Source organism: Leucoraja erinacea, chromosome 6 (genome assembly GCF_028641065.1).
Source record: "Leucoraja erinacea ecotype New England chromosome 6, Leri_hhj_1, whole genome shotgun sequence".
In the NCBI taxonomy this organism is placed as follows: Eukaryota; Metazoa; Chordata; class Chondrichthyes; order Rajiformes; family Rajidae; genus Leucoraja; species Leucoraja erinaceus.
The window spans coordinates 60,994,921-61,003,288 of record NC_073382.1 but is presented as its reverse complement, the minus strand read 5'-3'; the positions used below and the strand labels follow the sequence as shown (position 1 = coordinate 61,003,288).

Below are 8,368 nucleotides of genomic sequence, written 5' to 3'. Positions count from 1 at the left end.
TACACTTAATTCTAATGAGATTTTTAACCTTAAAAAGTTGTGCATTTTCAATCTACAAGCTGCTGGGTCATTTTGAATTCACCTTCCATGACATAAATAAAAATTTTCATTTTGGAAAAAATTAGGTTTTATGAAAACCAGTACTGATGGAAAAATTAATTTCAGATTATTAACAGTTCTCATTTTGTTTTTGCCTACAACCGATATAGGCACAACATTATTTTTTTCATTCTGTTTACAATCTGTATTTTGTATAGCATAGATAAAAATAACTTTATTTATTCAGAAGCATGATCATAATTGATTGTTTGCCATCAATATAGATATTGTGTTTATGTTTTTGTTAGAAGCACATAAACTAATGACCACACTTATGAGTTCATAATTGATAGGAGCAGAATTAGGCCATGTGGCCCCTCAAATCTACTCCACCATACTATTATGGCTGATTTATCTTTCCCTCTCAACTCCATTCTCCTGCCTTCTCCCCATAATCCCTGGCACCCGTACTAATCAAGAATCTATTTATCGCTACCTTAAAAAATATCCATTGACGGCCTCCATAGCCTTCTGTGGCAATGATTTCAACAGAATCACCACCCTAACACAGTGACGGAGAAATCTACACATTAAATGTCTGTCCACTCAATTTGGAAAAAAAAATTTTTCACGCTGTTGGTCAAACCCTATTCATTACATTCTAAAAATCTTACTTTTCGGGTTTTCAGAAATTGTTGTTTGCAAACAATGTAAAGGAATACTGATTTCATTCAACCTGGTGAAATAAACCATTGACAGAACACAAGCGAGCAAATCAATTCCCCTGTCAACAAAAAAATGTTATCAGTCAATAAATCAGTCAATCAATTAACAACATCAATGAATGTGGCAGTTTGGGAAAGTATAAGCAATGGGCTTTGACCTGGCGCAGGAGATGAAAAGCCAATTCCCAAACATAAATGTCAGCGAGTGAAAACTTTCATTTAATTGCTTTCTTTAAACTCAGTTGCTGATATGAAAAAAAAGATGTCTTGGCTATGTTTCTGGGTATGTCTGCTACATCATAACTTTTGATTAAGCAGGTCACCTGTAGTGACTCCTGCTGAATTGTGATGAGTAGTAGCTCCACAAAGGTACATTGATGTGCTGAAATATCTTTCTTCCTCTACCTTATCAAAGGAATGTGAATGTCAGCGTACTGTTCATGGTTTACAGATGAAACACTGCATGCTACAATTTATAGAGCAAGATCAATCAGCTTCATTTAAAGTATACTCTTATTATTTTCGACATGTGCAGGCTTGCAAATTAAGTTAATTTCATGGCCTTTGCGAACAGAAGAAAATAATAATTTGAAAAAGCTGCAGTTTCTCTTGCTCAATAATTTACATCCCCAGCTTGATTATCCGTCTTTATAAGAAACTTGAGAGGCTTTGGTTGGTTAATCTGGTGGAAATTCAGAAAGACATTGATGTGATGTGATGTGATGTTTAGAGATACAGTGTGGAAAAACCGGGTCTACGCCGACCAATGATCCCTGCATACTAACACTCTCCAACAAGCAGTAGAGACAATTTACAATTACACCAAGCAAATCAACCTACAAACCTGTATGTCTTTTGAGTGTGGGAGGAAACTGGGGTTCCCAGTGAAAACCGACGCAGGTCACAGGGAGAACCTACAGACAGCACCCATAGTCAGGATCGCACCCGGGTCTCTGGTGCTGTGAGGCAGCAACTCTGCCACTGTCAAGAGAGATTCAAGCGTGAGTCAAGAGTGTTTCATTGCCATATGTACTGGCAATGGAACAATTACATTCTTACTTGCAGCATCATAACAGGCCTCCAAATACATTACACATAGATAATAAATAATAAATACAATTTTAATAAATTAATAACTATAAGACATGTGCAAAAATGCCATAAGACCTTTGTACAACCATAGAGAGTCCATTAGGTTTCCGCATGGGTCGCGGGTGTTGGAGAGCCGGGGCTGAGGGAGGGATGGAAGCAGAAGCAGCGGCGGGGACAGATGCGGGGAGTCGGGGCTGGCGAGTGTTTGCGGGGCTGGCGAGTATTTGCGGGGCTGGCGAGTGTTTGCGGGGCTGGCGAGACGCTTGCTGCAACTCCGGCCATGGAGCAGCCTCAGTGCAAGAGTCCCGGGCCGTCGGAGGTGTCGGAAGCATTGCGTCGTTGTCGTGAGAGTCTCTGTGCCAAAGGGACAGAGACTCTCAAAGGGAGAGGGAGAGGAGAGGGGAAGGAGACAGGGAGGGAGAGAGAGGGGGAGAGACAGAGATGAGGAGAATGGGGAGAGAGAGGAGGGAGAGGGAAGGGGGGGGGGGAGAGAGAGAGAGAGAGGGAGAGAGAGAGAGAGAGAGAGAGAGAGAGAGAGGGGAGGGGGGGAGAGAGAGAGGAGAGAGGAGAGGGAGAGAGAGTGGAGAGAGAGAGAGAGAGGAGAGAGTGGAAAGAGAGAGGGGAGAGGGAGATAGAGATAGATGGAGACGGGGAGAGAGAGAGAGGGAAGAGAAGAGAGGGGAGAGAAGGGGAGAAGAGGGAGAGGGGAAGAGAGAGAGAGGAGGGGGGCAAAGAGAAAGAGGATGGAGACAGGGGGGGAGGGGGGGAGAGAGAGAGAGAGAGAGAGGGAGGGAGAGAGAAGGGAGGGAGGGAGAGAGAGAGGGGGAGGGGAGAGAGGGGAGAGGGAGGGAGAAAGGGAGAGAGAGAGACGGAGAGAGAGAGAGAGAGACGGGGAGAGGAGGGGGGGAGAGAGAGAGAGAGAGGAGAGAGAGACCGGAGTGGGAAAGAAAGAGAGGAGGGAGGAGAAGGAGAGAGAGAGGAGAGAGAGGAGGAGAGAGAGAGAGAGAGAGGGAGAGGAGGAGAGAGGGGGGGAGAGAGGGGGGGGGGGGGGGGGGAAAGGGAAGAGAGAGAGGGAGGTGAGAGAGCTGAAGAGAGGGGGGAGAGAGAGGGGGGGCAGAGTGAGGTGGGAGGGAGAGAGAGGGGGGAGAGAAAGAGAGGGGGAGAGAGGTGGGAGAGAGAGGGGGACAGAGAGGAGAGAGAGGGGGAGAGAGGGGGAGAGAGAGGGGGTGAGAGGGGGAGAGAGGGGGATAGAGAGGCAGGGCTGCCAATTCTCAGGCATTGAGCGTGAGAAACACACATTTCGCCAAATTCTCACGCTGATCACAAATTCCTCACGGTCATGATAAATTTTGTGATCAACGAAAATGTCAAAACTCATATCAACTGCATGGGCCACAGGTGTTGGAAGCAGAAGAAGCAGCCCCAATATTTTCAGTATTTTGCTGTCTTCCTCTCAGCTGGGACTTTTCCAAAATGTAAAGTTCAATAACTATATATTTAAGGAATATTATTCTATTAAACGTGATCTTGAGAGTACATAATATTTTCTGTGGTATTCATAACACAACAATGATAAAAGATCTTTGTTTGATTGCACCTACCAACATGCATACATTATTATATTACAGTTAATATGTACCGAGGGCAAATTTTTGTTCCAATGCTTCCTGTTGTGAGATAAAGAAACTTTCACTACTTGTAATTAACTTAACTTTATTTAAGCTTTAAGCAACTTATTTCTGCAATACACAAACTCAGAAACGTCTGGCAAACATGGCTGATTCTGCAGGCTTTTTCCTGCCCGAAATACTTTGCACATGCGCACACTCCGGAAATGTCCTGCGCATGCGCACTCCGGAAATGTCCCGCGCATGCGCACACTCTAGAAATGTCCTGCGCATGCGCACACACTAGAAGAGCTCCGCACATGCGCACATGCGCCCACTTCATTCTCCCCTCCTATTTATAAGTTGAGACGGTCAGGAGGTTTAATACGTCTTGATGACCGTCGCAGCACTGGAGCCTCAGGAGATACAGGTGTTTCAATAGCCGAGGGTAGATATATTGCTTGGTCATCAACTTCACTCATATTGTTATTTAGATTTTCAATTTTAGAATTTCTTGTAGAAGTTTCCATAGAGGATGCTGGAAGTGTTGGAGGAAATTCCCGATTAGTGTTATCAAGAAGCGACGGAGCTGACAGAGGAAGTTCTCGATTAGTGTTATCAAGAAGTGACGGAGCTGATGGAGAAGATGGACATGGTGCAAGGTCACGAAGTGAGACAGTTGACTGATGTCCATCCCGATACTTGATAGTTGCATAAGAAGGGTTGACATCAGTCAGTTCAACTTCATCAACAAAAGGTTCATTCTTATTTAATCGGACATACCGACGAAGCAACACAGGCCCAGGGCTCGTCAACCATGATGGCAGAGAAGTACCACTAGAAGAACGCCGTTTGAAGTTAAAGAACCGCTCGTGTGGAGTAGTGTTGGTAGCAGTTGACAGTAGAGATCTGATGGAGTGTAATGCATCTGGTAGAACACATTCCCACTGCTGATCTGGTATATCATTCGACTTTAAAGCCAGTTTCACTGCTTTCCAAATGATTCCATTATACCTCTCAACCTGACCATTTCCAATAGGATGATATGGTGTTGTTTTACTTGTTGCAATTCCTCTCTTAGAAAGGTAGTCCTTTAAATCTTTTGACATGAATGAGGTGCCCCTATCAGAATGTATGTAACTTGGAAATCCACAGAATGAAAACAGTTGATCTAAACATTTGATAACCATAGCAGCTGAAATATTTGGACAAGGAAAGGCAAATGGAAACCTCGAATATTCGTCAACTAAGGTAAGTATATAAACATTTTGAGAGGAGGATGGTAAAGGCCCTTTGAAGTCAATACTCAAACGTTCCATAGGTTGAGTAGCTTTGATCAATCTTCCTTCTTCAGGACGGAAGAACCTTGGTTTTAATTCAGCACAGATTCTACATGAAGCACACGTCATCTTCAAATCTTCTGTAGAGAAAGGTAAATTTTTGGAACGAACATAGTGTAACAAACGAGTGACTCCAGGATGACACAGCCCATTGTGAAGATCAGTGAGTGCAGAAGAATGAACAGAGGCACAAAATGCTCGAGTTAATGTGTCCGGAGCAACATTATCCTTACCAGGGCGGTACTCAATTGAATAACTATATGCAGATAATTCAATCCTCCATTCATGAATTTTACTATTTTTAATCTTTGTTCGTTTCCGATTATCCAGCATAAAAGCCACTGAACGCTGATTTGTTATCAAAGTGAAGTGCTGGCGAGCAAGGAAATGACTCCATTTCCTCACTGCTTCAATAATTGCTGTAGCTTCCTTTTCGACAGATGGGTAGTGCAATTCACTACCTTGCAGAGTACGAGACATGAAAGCCACTGGTCGTCCTCCTTGATTTAATGTAGCTGATACTGCTAAATCAGAGGCATCACATTCAACAACAAAGGGGAGATCCTCATCGATGGCGTGCAATGTCGCAGATTCCAATTGTTTCTTTAAAGAAGTAAAGGCACCAATTGCTGTAGAGTCAAGGGGGAAAGATTTCGCTCTAATCAAAGGTTGAATTTTGTCAGAAAAATTTGGTATCCATTTAGCATAATATGCAAACATCCCAAGAACCCTTCGTAGAGAGTTTAATGTTGCTGGAACAGGTATCTCTTGGAGTGGGCGGAGTCTTTCTGGATCAGGCTTGATTATATCATTTCCAACCCAATAACCAAGAATATTAATTGATGATACTGATGTTATTGACTTAGCCTCATTTAATGTTAGATTTTTAGAATGTACAACATCTAAAAACTGTTGCACATTTTCTTCATGTTAAGTTTGGTCTTTTCCTGCAATAGTGATATTATCAAGATAAGGGAAAGTATCTTTAAGGTTTTCCTGTTCAACAAGTTTGTCCATCTCTCTCTGGAAAACAGCCACGCCATTAGTTACCCCAAAAGGAACTCTGCAGTAGTGATATAATTTCCCATTTGCTTCAAACGCAGTGTATTTCTTCTCTGATTCCTTCAGAGGAATTTGATAGTAAGCGCTTTTTAAGTCAAAAGTAGAGAATATCTTATACTTAGCTAATGTGTTGATAATCTCTTCTATTCGAGGTAATGGATATGCATCAAGCTCCGTGAACTGGTTTATAGTTTGAGAGTAATCAATGCAGAGTCTCTTTCTATGTCTCTCCAAGGGGTCCTTAACCACGACAACTTGTGCCCTCCAAGGGGAAGAACTGCGTTCTATAATCCCCTCTTGTAAAAGATTAGTTACTTCTGTGTTGATAAAGTTTCTATCATCTTTACTAAAATGTCTTGATTTTGTAGCAATTGGCTTGCACTTGGAGGATAAATTAGTGAATAATGAAGGACATTCAACAGATGCAGCAGAAAAACCACACAATACGGGTGGCTTTGACAATACAAGATCAGGCATAGTTCCTGCATACATTATTCAAAGTGATCTGTGCAGTTTCTGGAAATCCTGACCTAGAATTATATCGCTACACAAATTTTTCAAAATACCAAGACACACAGATTTATAGCTAGTTTTGTTCAGAATAAAGTCTACAATACAAGATCCTATAATTTGAGTATTGAGAGTTGTCAGAGCCATCGAGATTTCTCTATTTGAAGGAATTATAGTTAGATTTAGTCGGGACACAACTTGTTCACTTATAAAACTTTCTGAACTGCCAGAATCAAGTAATACATTAAGTGTATGGCCATTAATGGATACCGTTGTAGCTGCATGAGACAAGCTCTGAGGAAATGCAGCTGTAATTGCACATAAAGAAGGTGTGTATATGGCAGCAGTCACACTTTTAGTTGTTGCTTTGGACTTGCATACTCTAGAATAATGTCCCTTCTTGCCACAACTATTACAAGTTGCCTCTCGAGCAGGACATGTCTCTCTCTTATGAATATTACCCCCGCAAAAGTAACAGTTCCTTTTTGAATAATTATATGCTGCAGCAAGGGCACCTTTATCAGTAGAAATTGTTTCCGTTTGCTCCATATTAGTACGTGGGTGAAATTCTTTTGTAGTAGTTGCAGCAGAATACACATTAGATGAGCCATAAGCATCTGAATTTTTCTGAGCCAAGTCCAAAGAGTAAGCTTGATTGTAAGCTGACTGTAAATCCAAGGTTTTGTGTTCTAATAGTCTCTGTCGTATTAAAGGCGATGCCAAACCATTGATAAAAGACTCTCGAATAACTTCCTGTCGATATTGATCAGCCGTAACTGCTTTGAAGGCACAGTCTTTACTAAGTCTTTGAAGTTCTTGTAAAAATTCATCAAGTGACTCACCAGGTTTTTGTTTCCGAGTAGCAAGGAGGTGTCGAGAGAATATCACGTTGGGTGTCTTAACGAAGAGTTTGCTTAGTACATCAATAGCAGAATCATAAGTTGTACATTCCTCTATGTAATCATATACATCAGAAGAGACAAAGCTTATTAATGTTTTGAGTTTGTCTGGTGCATCATTGCCACACTCATCAAAGAAGTTATTTAGTATGCGAAGCCAGTGCTTCCAATTCTTTGCAGCAGCAGGTGAGTTGGGATCCAGATCCAAGCGTTGTGGTTTCAGTAGCTTCTCCATCCCAAGTCGGACTGTTTGACTTCTGAAGATAAGTTGCTTAAATTGTTGTGAGATAAAGAAACTTTCACTACTTGTAATTAACTTAACTTTATTTAAGCTTTAAGCAACTTATTTCTGCAATACACAAACTCAGAAACGTCTGGCAAACATGGCTGATTCTGCAGGCTTTTTCCCGCCCGAAATACTTTGCACATGCGCACACTCCCGAAATGTCCTGCGCATGCGCACTCCGGAAATGTCCCGCGCATGCGCACACTCTAGAAATGTCCTGCGCATGCGCACACACTAGAAGAGCTCCGCACATGCGCACATGCGCCCACTTCACTTCCCATTCCCAATTACTTTTACATTGAAGTGATTGAAATCCAAGTGAAGTTTAAATGGCATCATAAAAGTAAAACCTCTGGAATGGATGATATTCATAACGTGGTTGGTTGGGGTCAGTATCAGCACAATTGCTATATTAAACTTTGAATCTTCAGATGTCCTGGTTCAAGCTAAAACTAAAAACTAATAATAATCTCCTCACACTACCCTGCAAATATCTCTGTCACTCCTTAAAAATATACCCCTTCTTTGAACAAGCTCTTAAATATCGCATCTGAATCAGTTTCCATCTGATTACACTCCTTGAGGATGTTCATCTATGTGTTCAATTAGTTGAGTGGCGAATGACAATAGTGCTACCTGCCCAATATTTAACTGAAGGAAATAATGGGTCATTGGGGCTGTATGTTGTGACAGACAACTTGCATGTCATTTTAATATTAACTTATTCCATTTCCCTGGATATTCCGGATTAATAAATTGATGTTTTGTCAACTAATTACAAATCAGGCTAATTACAAATCAATAACAT

General features: G+C 41.7%; 1 pseudogene; it reads right to left on the bottom strand.

Moving 5' to 3' along the window:
* Positions 1–3,954: 3,954 nt before the first annotated feature.
* Positions 3,955–7,986, bottom strand: LOC129698219 (uncharacterized; annotated as a pseudogene).
* Positions 7,987–8,368: the final 382 nt, after the last annotated feature.